This window comes from Rissa tridactyla, chromosome 3, assembly GCF_028500815.1.
Source record: "Rissa tridactyla isolate bRisTri1 chromosome 3, bRisTri1.patW.cur.20221130, whole genome shotgun sequence".
NCBI lineage: Eukaryota > Metazoa > Chordata > Aves > Charadriiformes > Laridae > Rissa > Rissa tridactyla.
The window spans coordinates 3,436,844-3,456,150 of record NC_071468.1 but is presented as its reverse complement, the minus strand read 5'-3'; the positions used below and the strand labels follow the sequence as shown (position 1 = coordinate 3,456,150).

The following is a 19,307-nucleotide window of genomic DNA, read 5'->3' as shown; positions in this document are numbered from 1 at the left end:
TCAAGAGTTCCCTACCCAGAATTAAAGTGGAGTCTAGTTATAGTGGTTTGCCAGATGGGACAAGGGAACCTGCATAGGTAGGAGTTTGGTGTAAGCCATAGGCGGCCTGTGGTGCTTCATCAGCACTTTACATCTGTAGAGAATGCACCAAGTGCCTCTTCAAGGCAGAGGATCCCAGTCCTTGGTTCCCAGGCTACGCGCTGCCTACAGCCATGGGAAAGAAGTTAAAAAGGCAGCTAGCAAAGACCTTGAAGTGCTCTTGCCTACATCGTGTTACTTGCTCAGTAACATTGTCCCAGGGCCAGGGAGGTTAGGGCTTGCTATTCCAGAACTACTGCTGGTCATGCATTTGAGTAAATAAAGAAGCCCACCACCATTACAACATTCTTTCCACTTCTTCTGTTTAGATGCTGATATGATCTTTGTCTAAAAAGTTTAGGGCCAAATCGTGAGCGAGCTCTGTTGCAATCTGTGGAGTTGTACTGCTGTATGTCGGCTGAGAAACTACAGGCCCCTCTCTCCCTACCCTCCCAAGAGGCACCAAAGTTTTCATTGGTTTTGCTGGAAATTCTGCGTGCGTCCCATCAGGCCCATAGTATTTGAATTTGTGGGACTTGCAGCTGTCTCACGAGGTGCGTGATTGTCGCTTTTATCAGGAAATTTGAGACAACAGCTGAAGGGAAAGCATCAAGTTCTGTGCCGAGGCCAAGAAGGTTCTTCTGAGTTAGGCAAGGCTCGTACAGTTACCTTCTCGATGCTGCTGATATTTCCCAACCACAGTTGTCCTGTTACAGAGTTGATACTGAACGTCAGACCATCTTGTGTGAATGGAAAAATGAACAGCCCTGGTGCAGGACATGCACACTTTAATGTATAAATAAACAAGTAATTTATGACTTCCGTACTTTGCTCATCACGTTATCTATCCATAAACTATACCTTACCCAGATTCAGTCTCGCAACCTTTGTTTTTAATGTGCTAATGTTAACCTGGAAGACTGCCACAGCTGTACAGCAGGCCTGAAAGATGTTTCTGATGGTTCCATCTTATTTTCTGGTTATACGGTGGTGCCAGAGAAACTCGGAAGACCTCATGGTGCATCATTAACAGTGTCTTCTCATGTTAGTCTATGGATAGCCACTTGCAAGCAGTTATGTGTACGTTTGTAACTGCTGCATAACAGACTACAAAACCACACACGACCTAAATAATTTGCTGGCATGCTAATGAATAGTAAACCCAGACAGTTCAACCATCTGCATGCTCTGCTTTTTATCAGTTTTAAGTGTGTTGGGTTTGGGTGTATGTGCGTCCCCCCCAATATAAAAACATACTTTTGATCTATCAGAGAAAGGCCTTTCTACCATAAAGATAAAAAGATAAAAAAAGTATTCCTTTTGATTCTCAATCCTTTTTCCATTATTGCTCTGATATTGATGGGAGTTGTATTGTCAGATATAGAGGATGTAGTGTGCATTCAAAGAACAAGGAACTGTAGAGTACATCCAGCCCACAAGCTCGTTTATTAATTTGTGTTGCTGTTTACTGCTGTGTTTGGAAATCTTCAGTACTATATGATGAGAAAAGATGTTGGCTGCAACGTAAAGTATCTCTAAGCCAACACTGCGTGTTGCTGCTCCCCTGGTCACGACTTTTTAGAATCCAATTATATCCATAGCTGAGTGGCTCTAAAGGATAAAGCTCTGGCCAATGTGCAGCTCCCTGAGCTTATTGCTTTTACCATTCTTGAGATATGTTAGGCAAAGGCCGCCTGAGATCTTCACTGAACCTGATGGTGAACTTGGGTCTTATTTCACAGGGTTGAAGCCTGCTTATTGCCTGTAGGTGGAAGCTGTGCAGGACCTAAGACCATTGCAGGCTCTGTGTCAGTGCAAATATACTGAGACGTGTACATAGCTGATTATTAAGAAGGTGGAGAGAGTACCTGATCTTGGTTTGGAGGTATTAGCAAGATAATTTTGAGGCTCAGTCATCTCAAAACAAGACATACAGGATCCAGTGGCTAGAAACTGAAGGTATTAAAGTGTGGGGTTTTTTTTTTTAGCAGCACGGGTTATTAGTATGTGAATGTTCCCAAGGGTTGTGGTAAAAAAATTGTCCTTTGTAGTATTTAAATGAAAAATAGATGTGTTTTGAGAAGATATGCTCTATTTTGGCCACAAAATATTGGAGACTGGTTGGGTGAAATGTTCTGGGTTTTTCATGGTGAAAATCAAATTGGATGGCTGCAAGATCCTTGAAACTTACTAAGCCTATTGCTTTTCCTTTGACTTTTTTGTTTTGTTTTGTTTTGGTTTTTTTATTTTATTTGTGAATCAGGCAAGATAGGATAGTTTGTATGATTGATGCGTGTGACCCAAGCTACAAAGATGTGTACCTGTTCCCTGATTCTGAATGGTGCTGAGACTCTTTATCAGAACTTCACTGTTACATTTAGGGCATTTAGGACTTTTAAGCCTCTAAGATCCAGTGATGCTTTGGCTTAAGGTCCCCATCCGTGTCCATCAGTACAGCTCTTTTGGCAGGATTGGTACCTTGCTGAATTAGACTCATTAAGTCTCTGGGCTGTCTTCTTATTTCTCTGATATCCCTGGTTTTGACTTTGCTGGTGTGGATATGTCAGATGCTTCGCTGTCTTGCTGACCCACGGTAGGCTTGAGAGCATAATTCCGGGCTTTGTGAGAAGGGAACATTTGTAAGGCAGCAGCCCCTCACTAATCTGCAGAGGGAAAGCACGTATAACAGGCAGTGGGGATTCCATTTTTCAGGATCCAGAGTCTAAGACAGGATTAAAGAAGTCTTATTAAAAGTGTTTTCCAGTGCATGTGGCTCCTTCTGACAGCACCCAGGTGGTTAAGAAACCAGCGTTAAGAAGAAAAGCTGTTTCTCTTTTCTGCACAACAAATGGTTCAAGTGTCTGGTATTCGATTCAGAAAGGAAACCTGCAGCAGTCATGTCCCCTGAAATAAACCAACCAACATTTTGAGCTGCCAACACTTCTCTCTATTACGTCAAGGCATCGCAAAGTTTAAAGTGTAGCAAAGTAATATATATATATTTATTTTTTTTCAGTAATCCCAGGGCAAATATTAGGTAGACAGCATTTCTGCTTTGCGCATTAAAAAACCAACTGAATTTGAAAAGCCTGCAAGTGCACTTTGGGGATTTCGGAAAGTGTCGTTTGGCCATGAGCTAAGACCAGAAGCTGCCATTTTGCAGATGGGGCAGGAGGGAAAGGCGTTTGGCCTCATTCATAACTTCACAGCTACTGCAAATATCAGCTGATGAATATTTATGTTTTGACTGGCAGAGGCCCGAAAGGCAAAGGGGGGGTGGGGAGCAGAGGGGGAAGCTTAAGTTAGGAAAATGGCTGTCTGAACTCTGTGGGATTTCTTTACCAACACTTTCCATGCTTGAACAGTAGCTGCTGAATGAAATCATTATGTACTGAGCCCCTCTGCAGGAAAACAAGGTTTGTCAAGACTCTGTTCGTTAGCACCTTGTACTTTGTTTGAACCTTGGACATTTGCTGGGCCCTCTAAAGGGAAACTTTTTTTTCTTCAATTCAAATACGCTATAAAACTAGCCAATTTTCTTTTGTTTAGTCATTGCTGTGATGGCTCTAATTGTAAAACAGGGTGTCATAGGTAGGAAAACAGGGGCCCAGACAGGAATGTGAAGTGCTAGAGGGTGGTGTGGGGACTGAGGAGGTGCAGCTGCAAGGCAGGCTGAGAGAGAATATATGGAAAGGGTTAAAGTCGGGGTGTCACTAACGAACAGCCCTGCAGCAGCGCCTGGCTGTGCCAGGCTAGGACGGTGTCTGGATGGTGTCTATAGGCTCATCCCCTGTGCCAGAAACACACCTGAAACCAGACCTCTGTCCTGCAAGTTGCTGCACAGCTATTGGTAAGCAGAGGAGATGAGGGCAAATGGAAATGAATTATTTGGGCGCAGAGCTGGGAGAGACTAAAAGCCAGCTATGTTTTCCTCTTTGCACAAATCCCCAGCACAAACGCTGTGTTGCATTTAACTGCTGCAGGCGATAAATGTCTGGTTAAAATGGAAGTTATGTTGCTTTTTGCAAAACAGCAGTTTCCCAGTAATTCCTGTGTATACCAGCAGTCTCCAGCATTACTGGTTTAGATGGTATTGCACTTGAATTTTAAGGAAGCAAAAGAGGTGAGTGTCCTTCCTCTGTATAACATAATTTCGAAGTAAAGTAATGTATTTCTTTGTATTTGTATTATCTCGAGTCAGTCACTGAGGGGGGGTGGGAATCCAAATCTCTTCCTTTTGCCTTCACCAGGCTGTAAATTAACAGCAAGGAGCAACTTCCAATAAAGTTCACGAACATAACTTCACTGTTGGGATGAATCAAGCCCAGGAAGGAAACCGTCTGAAGTAAGTAACTGCTGAAAGCCAGCCAGGGCTTACTGAAGCGAGGGTGGGCTGCGGGTGGCCAGGCTGAGCCCCCTTCACAGGACCGCGGGGCCAGAAAGCAGCAGCTCGGGACTGCGTGAAACGCAAGCGCCTTTAAAGGCAGGCAGCCTGGCTTAGATATACAGCAAAAATAGAAGTGCCCAGAATCAGTCGGTCACCTCAGAAAATCATTCCCTAAGGGCTCTGCAAAATATATCAGGCTCTGCTTTAGAGAACAGGGGAAAAGCCTAGATTTTGCCTGTTGTGCTTCTTCAGCGAAATCCCTAAACTCCAATTTGTCTGTTGTTTCTCCGGGAGGCGGCTTTTCTTAGACTGCTTGTTTAGAGGTGCCTTAATTCCTTTAAAAGGAGGTAAACCTTCAGGAAACACCCGTGTGCAAGAAACCACAGGGGCCTTCCCTCCCACGAAAGCAAAGCCCTTCTGCTCCTTCCCGCTCTGTGTGGAGATGTCCTCGTGTCCCATTTACAGAAACCAGCAGATGGTGCTGCAATACATCAAGTATTTATTTCCCTGGGCAGGGAAAACTTAGATGTACTAAGGGCTGCCCTTTGACCACCCCTGGCCCCTGAGGCAAACTGCCCTCTCCCCGGCAGCCATTGTAACATTGCAAAGGCAGATGGTGCAGCTCTGTGTCCTGTCCTGGACGTCCCGCCATCTTTATAAACACAGGAAGCAGTTTCTGATGCCGAGGGGGTCTTTCTGCTTCATCTTTCCTCACGCAGCAGCAAGCTGGGGCGGCCATGAGGAGGGCGCTGAGGGCGGCCGGGTGGGGGGAAGGTGTGTGCCTTCCCCTCAGGGTGCAACACCCTTCAGGGGTGGTTGGCAAGGGGTGTGGGTACAGCGAGGTGGCCATGATCCCGTGGGACTTTGCCCAGCCTGGGCCCTCCTCATGGTGAGGGGTTTGCCCGGTGGCACAGGCTTGGCGGGCAGCCCTCAGCGAGGGTGGCCATGCCTCACTCCCTCCCCGGCTTTTTCGTTGGTGCTGGGTTTGTGCCCGTAACTAGGAGTGGAGGTGTTTGGGGCGTAGGGAAAGGTCTAGTTTTCCTCAAAAATTTTAAAAATACCTCAAAAAACCCCCCCAAGAAACAACGCTGAGTTTGTGCCCAGCAGTGTGGGCCCTGCTGCTAGGCCAGCCCAGAGCCCTGGAACCTTCTGGCGTTTCCCCTCTCAGGGGACTGGGGGCCTCCCAGCTGCCACCTCCACTGTTGGCCTGCAGCCGGCCAGGTGAAAATCGTGAGGAAAACTCCCCAAAAAAAGGGGAGCTGAGGAAAAGGGGAGTTCAGAGCAAGGCACAGAGACACATGCGATGCGCCATGATGAAGTAAGGTGCGTGTGTGTGTGCCGGGTGGGCTCTGCAGAACATGGCGGTGTAAACCAGGACAGGCCCGGATGCGATACATCATTTTTCCCCCTCCCCCTGTGAAAAAGAAAGGGAAGTCCTCAAAACATTTGCCATTTATTTGTGAGATTGTCCTTGCCTGCCAGCCGGCACCTGGTGCCCAGCCAGCTGACAACAATGTGCCGGGAGGAGAAGGGGCCGAGGAGCTGCTCACCCTCAGGCGGCAGCAGCAAGGACAAGGCAGAAATGTGCTCGGGGAGGGACCCGGCCACGCTGCGCAGCTGTTTTTGTTATACCACCGAGCTGTAAAGTTGAAAAATGATTTGAAAAGCAAGGGATGTGCCAGGAGTACTGGCGTGTCCTGCTTATGGGCGCTCGGGGCATTCTGTGTAAATTGAACTTTCCCCCCCACCCCGTTTTTTTGGATGGCTTCGTATCGCAGCAGTAGAGGGGAAGAGCAACAGCGCGCTTGGAGTGCAGAGCTTCTTCCCTGATCCCTCTGGCACCGAACTGCACCAGAGTGAGCTGAGGACAGAGGCAAAGCCCGGCTGCTCCCTATCTTTTCATTGCCGTGATCCAAAATGGGGAGTTTATTTCAGTGCGGAGGTTGCACGTGAGAAGGCTCTCAATTTCTTCTATTAAAAAAAAAGAATAAAATCAACCGTGACAAGAAGGATAACCTGTGCATGATTTTCTGGACAGCAGGGGAGTGACTGGAGGGACCTGTCCGGTGACGGAGTGATTTGCATCGGGGGCAGGTCTGGCCCATTGGCCGTACCCAGTGGTTTGTACACTGATGCTCTGCAGACCGGGCTCGCAGCCCCTGCGAGCGAGACCGCCTGCATCCCTTTCACAAGTAAATAGCAATATGCAACTTTTCTTTTTCTTCTTTTCTTTTTTTTTTTTTTTTTTTCTGCAGGATTATTTGATAATTGTGAGTCAGGGGTGTGTGTGGAGGTTTCTGGGCTTTTTTGGGCTGCTCAGGAGCCTGTTTGGAAGGTGACCCATTTGTTTCCGACCAAAAGCACCTAGGAAAACCTGCCCCTAAGAGGAGTTATTCATCTCGGTGAGGGAAAAGGGATGGAAAGACAATTACTGTGTCTTGTGACTAACGCAATATGTGACTCAAAACGTTAAGCCAGAGCGCTGACGTGATAGCCTCTTCCCCACAACTTGAATTCAGTGTGAGAGGCATCAGGTTGAAATGTGAAATAGTTCCCCTGAAGCCAGGTTGCTCTGGCTTTGCAGCCAAAGCCTCTGGAGCTGGAAGTTAGTCCATAATCTAAAGAAAATTGAGCTGTTTAATGGGTTTATTCCTATTACAAACACAAAATTTAGAGGTCTCTGCTGTAGTCCCTGTGTTTTCATTTAGCAGGTAGAAGGTGGATTTAGTGCAAGAAAGCAAGAGGGTGCTGCGGAGGTGAAGCAGCCTCATGGTGTCAGGGCCTGCAGCCCTAATCCTGCTATGGCTCCTGCTATGTCTTGGGCAAAACCTGGAAGTAATCTCATCTTTTCCTCCTCACCAGACTCTTCTCTGTCACTCTTGGATTTGTTGTATGATGCAGATTTGGATTTCGTCTCAGTGTGGGAATGGGTACTGGTGTTCCTTTTGCAGGATAAGATGGCTGTGAGGTGGTTTTTTTCTGCCCTTTTCTGATGCGCCTGTCCATGCCTGTACTCCAGGAGGCCTGAGGAACTAGGAATCAGCCTGTGAGAGGACGGTTCCTTGCAGGGCTCCTTGTGTGCAGGGTCTGGAGAAGCTGAACTCTGTGCAAAGGGCAAATAATTTGTTTAACTTTGCATTTTTAGATTTCAGAATATGGCTTTAGGCTGAGTCTGAATGACAATTAAAGTAATTATTTCTCCTAGAAAACTGAAGTTTATTTTGACAAAATGAAAAGAAAATGGGCGTGGATGTCTTTTTTATGTTGAAATTATTAAAAAAAAAAAAAAGAAAAAAGAAAGAAACAAAGCAAACAAGAAGTTACTATGATGACTTAATCTTCGATGCATTTTCCTCCGGGAAATATCAGTGTAGAGGATTTTTATGCTACTAGGGGAATCTTATCTTCCTGTTCTGCATATAAGCAAAGTCTTGATTAAGCTGACTTGTCCCATTAGATATTCTGCCGGTGGTATTTCTCCTGGAGAGCAATTGCCTGCTGTGGTTTGCTGGGTACTTCTTGAGAAAAGTGATGCTGTAGTCCTGCTGAGGCGGGGGCTCATTACTACTTAAGTATAGTGCTATCAATTTGAAAATGATGTGCATTGAGAAAAGGAAATGCGCTGATGGTGTTATTAATGTCTCAAGTCCATATTCTTGTTCAGGAGTGGTTTCCCTTGTTCCAGACTGTACTGGGACGTCTCACTGAATTGTTATTAATAATTCTATTGGCGGTATGTGCTGAGGTGATCTTGCTCTTGGAACTCTCTGAGTGCACTTGGTTTCTCTCCCTTGGGAGCAATGATGCTCTAATTTGGGGTGCAATGATGCTCTAATTTGGGGTGATGCTCCTTATAGTTTATATATAAAAAGCGTAGCTGTTGCAAATGCTTCCTGCAACACAAGGTTTTTCAAAATTGCACATTGCAAACATTAGTTTAAAAGAGGTAAGAAATTCAGACTCAAAAAGGACGTGAATTACAGAAATGTCCCTCCTTGTCATTCCTCTCTTCCCTAGCTTACCTCTTCCTCCCTTCAAACCACGCATTTATGGTTTTGGCCTCTGAGCTTGAGCACATAGCTGTTTCATTTTTTCAGGTAGCAGATACAGAAATAAGTGAAGCCTTAGGTAGATAAACATTAATTTCATTGTGGAAACCACGCGCTGCCTTGTGGCAGCACGTTGCAGAAAGTGCCTTCGAGGGGTGTTGGCGAGATCATCCTGCCTGTGGGAGAGCTGCCAAGAGGCTGATCTCCTCAGCGTTGGGGGTTCAAGGGACCATGGTCTAACTCAGGACAAACCAAAGGTGAGCGAGCCCATCTGTGAGCCGGTGTCCCATAGAAAAGAGTGTGCTTCCTCCTGTCCCCAAAATGTTTTGTGGCTGTTTTTACGCTTACTTCAGAGCCAGTCACAGGATATAGCACATTCGTGTGACTTCTGCAGCATTGTACTGCCCGAGATGTTTTCTTTAATGAAGAATCATTTCCCAAAATACGTTGTACTGTGTTTTGAAATAGGGTGGCAAATGCTGCTTTGTTTGTCAACTATGGGATGTACTGTGGGTGGCAAATTATTTATTGACTAATAGCCAAGAGTTTAAATTGTAAGAAATGTCTTTAGTTTGGCTTTAAGAAATCTGTATTTTTTGTACGTAAGTCTTGTGAGAATGATAAGAATTTGGGTGAGCTTCCACAAAGGTAGTTAGGTAAGTAGGAGATTAGGCATCTAAAACCTTAGCAGATTTGGCCATAATTTTCTGCAATTACCTTTTTTTTTAAAAAAGCAGCGTAGCTGTGATTTTATTTCTCACTTCAAAGAAACTTAATTTTATATCTTGCTTTGGGATGTGACATGCACAGTTGTTATCTCTGAAATTGGACAAAAGCAAAGCAGATGGGTCTACTTTGGAAAGGATTTCAGTTTTCTTCTGGAAGTCTATGAACTTTAGCAGATGACAATATACCTCCCATCCAGGAAAGTGTTGTGTGGTTTGAGGTTTTATTGTAGACTTTTTCTACAGCTCCACTCAGCATAGATTCATGCTTAAATGGAAGCCCAGAAAGGCAAAAGCCAGGTGTTTAGGATGTGGCATTGGTGACTCAGTAGGTGGTACACTTCCTTCTCCGTCAACATTAAACAAATGCCCTTGTGTGGTAACAGGGATGGGTTATTTCTTGGCTGACATGAAAATAACCAAGGTCACTACTATGACTTTGGGACTTGTACAGGAAGGCCGTCTGTTCTCTGTAGTGAATGGGAAATTAGCCTCACGATCACTTCAACTGAAAAAATGACATCCTGATGTCAGGGTCCCATCGTGCCTCATGTAAAATAAGGATGGGTAAATGGGGAATGCTCCCTACTCGTGTTCAGAGGGAAACACGATTGAGTGAGCACGAGAGTTACCAGAAGGGGCACAGGTGAACTTGGAGCCGGCATCACTGGGGTGCATTAGCAGAGCTTTACCTTTCCTGTCTCTGAGTGGGTATGTGAACACTATGGTCCATGCAGTTGCCCATCACTTGCATGCTTGAACTTGAATTCATCAGCTTTGATGCTGCCCCTGCGACTTGCTGTTTGCTACTGATTTGGGGTCCGATTTGGGAAGGACAGATTATTCTGGCTGTTCAGTTGTGACATGGCTGGGCTTTGTGTGTCTGGGAAGTGAGAACTGGATTTAATTGTGCCTCTTAGCTGTGCCTTTGGTCTGAAAACAGCCAGTCTTGATAGTGCTGTAGCTTGAAGTCCCCTGGTGCTCCAGTGCTCGGACCCTGTAGAGAGGCACAGGAAAGGTCCCTTCAGCTCTTAGAGGTCTCCCTGCAGCAAGCCTGCAGATGCAGGAATAAAACTGTATATCCCACAGTTTTGAACCTCTCTGAAGCCTGCCAGAGCCCAAAAATGACCAAAGGATGCATGAGTCTTGTTCTGCTTCAAAAAAAAAAGGGGGTATGTGTGTAAAAATCACATCTTTGAGCAGTACAAATGTTTTTTTTACCTTAAAGATTGTTATTTCAAAGGATATTTTCTTAGTGACTGAAAAAGGAACTGGAAATCCTGTATTATTTCTCCTTCCCTCCCTCAGCCAGGTCCTTTTTGTGCCCAGAATTTTATCTGGTGTGAGTGAAAGACTCCCTGGACAGACTGAGATGTTTGAAGACAGAGCACTCAGGTGGTGTTTGCCACCTGGCCGAGCGTAGCTGGATGGCTGCTGAGATGGCATATCTATTGCAGATGGCACAGTTAGGGGTTTTAGTTTCCAAACTCTGCTTTAAGGGATGGGGGGGGGAGGGAGGGAGGGGAGGAGGATCTTAGAGATTTTTATTGTAAAATGGAGAGAATGGTACTTCTGAATTAAGCACACCAAATATAGAAAAGTACAGAGATAGCTCACTTTTCATGTTCCACAGACAGTTAGATACACCATGGTTTCTCTTTGGCTACAACCTGACAGAGAATGTGGAATTAAACAGCAAAATTTAGCACCCTGACAAAATGAAAAAGTTTTCTGAGCTCAGTTTACGTTTAAAATCTGCTTTATTGTAGCCACAGAAACCAAAATACATTATCATAAACTCCGATTTTACAGCAAATAGCACCTTCTCTATCTGCGGACTTACGACTTACATAGGCTCTTAGCCTTGTTGGAAAGATCACAGTACACTTCTCAGTGTAAAGGTTTGAGCATCATTGCCTGTCAAGGTTACAGTATGTACGTGTATCTTCTTCCTGTGGAAATGGCATCTACATTGGGTTTTTTTATCAAAATTAAATCGTTACATGGTATTATGTAGCTTTACATTAAGCAGCTTCAGGAAAAGGTATGTGTCTTTCTAAGTGCTTTCATGGCCTCAGTGGTGTTTCAGTGGAAATCTAGATCTCCTAAATGTTTGTGTTATCAAAGGGAGTGAGATCCTTAACCTCTGTAGGGACCTTTGAAAACCCTATTAAGTGCCTGTCTGTGCTTAAACAGTATTGAAAAGCTGATCCTTAGTCTCTCTCCACTTCGTTTGCATTTTTCTGTAGTGACATAAAGAAATACCTAGGCTAATATTGTTCTGTTCTTTCTCAGTTAGCTGTCTTCTTGACTTCCTTGAGACTGCCCACAGAGAAATATTTGCTGATTAGTGGAAATGAACCTGGTACCTTTCCCCCTGTATTTTATAAATGAAATAAAACACAGTAGTTGTGCAGCTGGAAAAAACTTATAACTATACTTGAAATATTTTTTTTCCCTACTTTTAGACAGCTAGATAAGAAGCAATAGTATCAGTGAAACATTGCAAGTGAGCATGATGTAGCTCGCTTTTAAGAAAGAGGAGTGGCAAATTACTAATCTTGGGGGTTTTGCCATCCCAGGTGGTGAGGTTTAAAAGGTGATTGATTTACTGGGGCATGAAAACCTGTGTCATGGTGCATATGGAAGCAGAGCTTATTTGAAAGGCAAACCAGGAAAACAGGGTATGGGAGAAGGTAACACAAAAGTAGGAAATGCGGTTTGTGGTGATACTGTTGTCAGTTGTTGGTTGGTAGCTGGATGCAGCTCTTCCGCAAGCACTACATAAGCGGTGCTAGTAAGCTGTTACATTCAGGCTAGATAGGAGGAAAGGAGCACGTGTGTCTTTACTGGTAAGGGCAGTAGCTGGAATAATGTTTCTACTATAATGTAACTGCACCACCTATATTTTAAAAAGAGAGGGTAGGAAAAGTACCTTGAGTTATATCCTGATTAGTCATGCACAAAGGAACAAATGCTGAGGAAAGTTTTCACTGAACTATAATGCTTACTCATGGTGGGTGTTATGATTTCTTAGCTGGAGGCTCAGCTAGGGATTAGTGCTGCAGAGAGACACCCAGGGAATGACTACAGAGGGAAACAGTGGCCCAATTAGCCTTGGGCTTCCAGGCAATTTGTGCCTGGTGCCGATATTGGAAACATTTTATTTTTCTAGGGAACTTTTGTTGTCTTGAAAAGCTGAAAATCTTTTTGCCAAGTGGATTTTAGCTCTCCTGATGAAAAATTGCAGTTTTCTATGGAAGGCACAACCTCTTTTTGGAGGGAACTGTTCTGATGGATATAGAGATGGCTTTAGATGGAAGAACTTCCTACCAGATCCACACATTCAAAAGAAACTGTGACAGTGAAGCTACTCCAGTAAGTCTCAGGCAGGCAGAATGTCCCGGGATTGGCATATGGCTATGTTCATTTTAAGCTGTCCAACTTCAAGTTACTTTTAGGACAAGTAATTTTCATTTCAGGACTCTTTGCATTGTGCAAGAGCAGCCACAAACCACCTTGTTTTCGGTAATAAATTTACTGTTATCTATAGTAACTCCTCTAAAGTAACTCAAAATATTGAGCTATGTGATCTAACAGCTATGATTGCTAGGACCTGTAGTAAACAAAGCGCTAGTGCTTTTTTGCAAACAAACAAACTGATTCATGGCAACGTTATATGAGTTTCTCTATGCTCTTCTGGTGATGATTTGAAGGTAGTTTGTGGGATTTCACTCTCACTCAAATTTAAATGGTTCCATAATTTCCTGCAGAATTATTTTTTACATTTGAGTACTGATAAAGACATAGCTCTTTAATCATAGAATGTTTAGAGTTGGAAGGGACCTTAAAGTTCCAACCCCCCTGCCTTTGGACAGGGACACCTCCCACTAGACCAGGACCCACAAAGCACCATCCAACCTGGCCTTGAACACCTCCAGGGATGGGGCAGCCACAGCTTCTCTGGGCAACCTGGGCCAGTGTCTCACCACGCTCACAGTAAAGAATTTCTTCCTAATATCTAATCTCAATCTCCCCTCTTTCAGTTTAAAACCATTATGCCTTGTCCTATCACTACGCTCCCTGGTAAGAGTCCCTCTCCACCTTTTCTGTAGGCCCCCTTTGGGTACTGGAAGGGGCTATAAGGTCTTCCTGGAGCCTTCTCTTCTCCAGGCTGAACAACCCCAAGTCTCTCAGCTTGTCTTCATAGGAGAGGTACTCCCGCCCTCTGAGCATCTTTCTGGCCTTCTCTGGACTTTAAAACTTACAGGAGCTGAGTAGTTCGAGAGGCAGCTGAACCTCCCTTCAGCAGATGATAAATAGGAAGATGAACTCTAGTGGATGTGAAAGTAACGTGAGTAAGATACTAGCCAGCAGTACATGGCAGGAAAATCTTCTCTCAGGTCGGTCTGGCTGTCAGGGCAAGTGTTGGAGTACAAATGATGAAAGACGTGAAGATCTTAGAAGACTGGGATCTGTAGGAAAAGAAGGTTGGAAGGTGAGGGGTGGGGAAGAAGCTAGTCCATCAGGGAAGACGTAATCGTGGTAGTTTTCTCCTTATGCTCTTTCCTTGCCATCACTCAAAGCAGATGTGTCTTTTTCTCCTGGCCTACTTGCTTTTTCTCCTGAAACTGCTAGGGTCACAGCTAAAGTGCTCTTCCAGGCATGTTTATTACTCAGGATGTGCTATCTGTACTGGGCTCCAGTCCCAGTCCCTACTGATGACAAAGGTCCTCGTGGCAATCGCAGTTATATTACCGTCAACAGAGAGAGCAGAGGTCAAATGAATGCCTGGATTAACCCAAAAGGATCTCGCAGGGAAGCAGCAAGAACAGTGTTCTGGTGTGTTGTGAACCTTGATTTACTCCATAATTTGCCAGTCCTGCATGAGCTTATAATTGACGTAGTGCTCACCTTGCAGTGTGCAGGGTGTCCATCCAGCGGAGGTGAGGAGAAAGGGGAGAAGGAACGGGAGCCTGTAGTGGACAGTCCCTGTGCAGCTGCGGGTTTTCATGTCTTTGTCTCGGTCATCTATTTGTGGCATTGGTGATTCCCATGACCTTGGTATTTTGCTGTGAAAGGAAAGTTTTAAAAATTACCATTTTTTATTTATAATTATAAATAGTAATAAAACCAGAGACAGTTTCTGGGCTCAGTAAATTCTTCGCAGCAGGATTCCCCCTTGACACCGATCTCTGTTCCAGGCTGCCCTCCATTCCCTTTCTGCGCTAAACTTTCCCTCCTCCGAACAGTAACCCTGTGTTGATCCCAGTAGCTCAGTTGCACCATAGTGCACCACGGTGTCAGTCCCACTGTCTCTCCCACCCCAAGGCCTCCTGCACTGTTGCTGTGCTCTGATGGGGAAGGATTTTAAGCAAGAACAAATCCAGAATATTTAAATTAATCTATAAATTAGCTTCAGAGAAGTGATACCCAAGTATGCTATTTCTGCATGTTTCCAAACAAACCATATATTTTCTCAGAGATTTTAGTAGGCTGAGTATGGCAAAAATCAGTGGAATCAGCAAATTCTGACCTTTATGATAGAAGAGAATATTAGCTTTAGTAATTGTGGCCCAGGTCGGGTGATCTAGGTCTGGGAAGAAAATAAAGTTAATTTGCCTCTTAAAGTGATCTGATATTTCTTAACATCTGATATCTAAGAATAAATGTCATGTCATAAACCCACAAAATTACAACCAGGAAAATAGCATGGAGGTTTTAAAATAAAGAAAGGTTTTTTTTCCTTTTTCACTTGGCCCAAAATCTTGTGATATTTTTAAAAATAAAAAAAATATTATTATAAGTGTGTGGTAATATGGATCTAATAACTACCTGGAATACAGAATCAGATCTCAAATGCCTTGTACCTGAGTTGTTATTTTAAAAAGCATACAGTCGGTACATATGTTTGAGCCATACTGATTCACACCAGAAAAGAATCTGGCCATTTAGTGGTTTGGGGGTTTTGGCTGAGTTTTGTTACCGACTATGAAAGTTAAATAGTAATATTGACTCAGTCAAGACGTTGTATAAGCCTTTTTCGCCGTCCCCTGGTCCCTGGATTTCTTAATATGCGTTAGTCTGGACTTTCTGGGAGTGACTGGAATGTCTCTTTTTGATATTCATCTGGATTTAGATAGGACTAGGTTCTTTGAATTCAATTAACTCATTTCTACCTTATAGAGAGAGTGGACCTGGGATTCTTACGTCATTGTCATGAGAGGCCTTTCCAGTGAAAGTCTACCAGTAACCAGAGGAGGTTTGCCCCAAAATAGAAAGGGTGGGGAGGGCTCTCCTCCCTGAAATGAATGTCTCTTTAGTTTTATCAGATTTCATTTTTAATATTTGTTCTTTAACTTGAACACCCTCAATATTAATGGAAATTAACATCCTTTTAAACATCAGGCATCTCTGTCAGCCAGCACAAGCGTCTGCCTCTAGACTTTGGCCTCAAGCACATCATCAGGTTGCCAGTCATCAGCTGAGCTGTAGCAACTGATCACACATGTTTTCTTAGACAAATGCTTACAATTAATATGAACGGGAACTGCATGTACAGCTCCCCTAGTGAGATTTGGACTTTTTGTCCAATTTTAAAATATTTTTTATTTTGTTCATTTTACTCCAGAGACATCTGTTTGCTTTTATTCCAATGGAAATTAAAGAGCTAACCTCGGTCAAAGTTTAAATTTGTTATTAGTGTTACATTATATTTTCAGAAATTTAATCAAGCCTAAGTTCACTCAAGAAACTCAGCTCCTCTTATTAGCTTGGCCTCCTTTTACTCTAAATTCTTCATTGACAAGTTGTCTTGCATTTTAGTGAGCAGAATTAAAATTAACCTCCTATTCACCTGAATCCAAGACAATACTGAAGCTAACGCAACACAACCTCATGTGGTTTTAGAGCTGGCTTTGGGAACGTAAATTTCTAAGCCATTTCATTTGTTGCCCCTTAATATCTGTCAGCGACAGAAGCTCGTGCTTATGTGTGGTGTTCCAATTTTAAGCCCCCCCGCTTACCCCTGAAGAATGGGGAAATGTTGGATTGAATTGATTTAAATTCTCCTGAAATGCTTTTCCATTTTTTAAATTGTCAGCATCTGGATGTCTCTGGAACTGTGACTGGTAAAAAAAGGAATTCTTTTTATGGCTGCACAGGAAGAGTGATTTTGACAGAGGACTGAACTGAATTAATTATTTAAGTATTGTACATCCGGGGCCCTCCAAAAAGTCCGTTAAATTGTCTGGGTGTATAGATGGGCTGAGCATTAAACCAACTTTCATGGAATAATAAATACTGGGTTTTGAAATTAAGGAAGTCAGTCAGTCGATGGAGCCCATCAATGGAAGAAGGGGAAGTCACTCTGTATAGCTGTGTAAACACAGATCCTGCTGTATATAACTCAAAATAAGACTTTGCAGCTTAACATGTGCACTTCTGAATTCTTACATCATACATCTTCAGCGTTTCCTCTATAAAAGGGTCAGAAACTTCTGTTAGAGCTGTTTGCTTTGAAATAAGTTATTCAGTACTGCATCCATCTAATCCAAAGCTTTTCCATCAACACTAGACTGAAAGTTTCCTGTTCTTTGGTTTTCTGTGGTCTACCTTCTTACTCACCGTAACCTCTTGACTGCCAGGTCATACATGACTTGTAAGTTCAGACTTGTGTTTGATTATAATATGAGCTCCTAAACCCCTTAATTTGGTTACTAATTCCATTGGGAAAGACTGAAATATGAGTTTGAAAACAAAATATTATCTATTGAAAAGCCCATTTTACTAGTATGTAGAAAATGTCCAGCTCCATCTAAAACCAGCTTTTTTTGTCTTAGGATATAACATTCTGGTGACATCAGAGACACACTTACTATATTATTTTTGGCCCATTCACAATGGCTTTAATTGTCTGTCTTGTCTCAGCCAAAATTGTGTCAAAAGGGGTCAAAAAGGAGGATATAGTAGCCACACTAAGAAGGTCATTTTTGCTTAATATGTTGGGTGTGCTCACTTAAACCCTGGGGCTTAGTATCTAAAGAACATTTGATTAGCTTGGATCAAGTACAAGTGCTTCTATACTGGAAACTAATCCTGATAGATTTTACAGGATGTTTCAAGTTACTAAAACACAAAACTTTGGACGACGGCAAGTTAGAGGGAAGGAGGACCCTGCTGGGCTTGCCTCTGGAAGAAACGTCAGATGCATAACGACTCATTTACTTTGAGGAGGATGAGTGAGAGGGCGTTGGGACACTGACTAAGGCTGACAGACCCTTGATGGCTGGGGAGATGGGGAGTTACACACCATTTCCATTATGTTAATGTCAACTTAAAAACACAAATGTCAATCTTTGTAACTCTCTCTGCTCCACATAGACTTCTAGCAGCTAAATAGAAATAACAGCCTAACCGTCCCGTTCCATGTCCCCAAACTCCGTGCAGCTCTCCGCTTTTAGTTATGTCGTTTAAGGTGATTCCACAGCACTGGACAGTAATGAACATTATGGGCACGTATTCTTCATGCAAAGTGATGTGAAACCTTGGCAGAGGCTTCCTCTGTCTCCTACTGAGAGTTCCTTGAGACTGGGAGAGATTGCTGCAGGGGAGATGTTAGAGAAAATGTGATAGACAAGGGAGAATCTTTAGGTTTATGAGAGGAGAAGAAGAACTGGCTGAAGTAAATGGTGTGAGAGAGAGATGTGTAGTCCAGGAGCCTGCCACTGAGATGCCTCTTGAACTGTATTTTCTCCACATGGTTCTTTTTTTGGCTACCTGCATATGCTTGTTTACCTCTGGGGAGTTGAGAAGGCAGAAAAATGCAGGTGTGCACCGGCAAGTCCATGCTGCTTGCTGGAAAAGCAGCGGGTGGCAGAGATATTCTTTCTGTCTTTAAATATGATCAGTGATGAAGTCCTCATATAAACAATCTGTTGAATAATCCACTTCAGCCTCATCTTAGAGGTACTTTAAAATTTTTGAAAATTTGATGTTCACTGGTATATTTCTACTGAAGTTTTTCCTTGGTATGACCTTTTTTGCTATAGTATTTTCCCTATGTGTATATTTAAGAAATCATGTAGTAATTTCTCATGTATATAAGAAATGATGTATATAAGTATATATTTATATAACACATATACATAAGTATAGAATATGTATATAATAAGGTATATAGGAAATTATGTAATAATAAAGTTAGGACTCCTAACTATCAAAAATTGCTAGAATTTGAATTATAGTAGAAAAGGATGAAGAATATATTTCATTTTACTAGCTGCCTAGTATTCGCTTGTTCATCATTCTGGACTGTATTTAGATAAAATTTGGAATTAAACTATAATGCACAAAAAGACCATCAAAATGTTTTGGTAGTTGTTTAAAATATTGTAATGTTCCCGATTACATAGGAAAATATTTTTTTTATCTGAAGGTACTTTGCATGTAAAACTAACCTGTTAAACACGAAAGTCAAGAAATTAAAAGTTCAGCTTCTGGTTATCATGTTCTTCAACATTTTAGAATTATTAGGCATCATCCTCTCATAATTATCTTTTATTTATAGCTACGAGGAAACCAAGCTTTCCTGTTCATGAGAGGAACAGAGAGTTTCCTTCTTTTTCAAATCCCAGTCTCTTTACTGATTCTGAATGAAGTAGTCATTTTAGAGAACTGATTAAATGGACAAGAATTAGGACGATATGTCTTCTGGTTTTTGTAGAAGAGGTCCTGCTATCAGAAGTTAGCTCTAAGTTCAGTAAGTTTTGGTTACAGTGTCATCGATCTACTCACTGTTTAACTTTCTGTTCGAATTTGGCAATAAATATATATATTAATACTATTTTTAAAATGTAATTTAAAATATTTGGGGTTTAGACTTTAGCATGGATTTGCCATTATTGGATAAATATTTCTTTTTAAGCATATCTCACTGACATTTAAAATGGCCAAATTTATCTTATTTTATTTTTAAATGGCTTTCGAGTCCTAAAGGACGGAATATAAACTGGATTTGGTGTTGATGTAGGCCACTTCATCATACCGGGGAGTCAGAGCTAAACTTGC

The 19,307-nt window shown here is 42.8% G+C and overlaps 1 protein-coding gene across 2 annotated transcripts in view; it reads left to right on the top strand.

Annotated features, from left to right (window-relative positions):
- Positions 1 to 19,307, top strand: part of HAO1 (hydroxyacid oxidase 1) — a 365,752-nt gene that overhangs the window by 32,714 nt on the left and 313,731 nt on the right. The gene's annotated exons all lie outside the window — the stretch shown is intronic.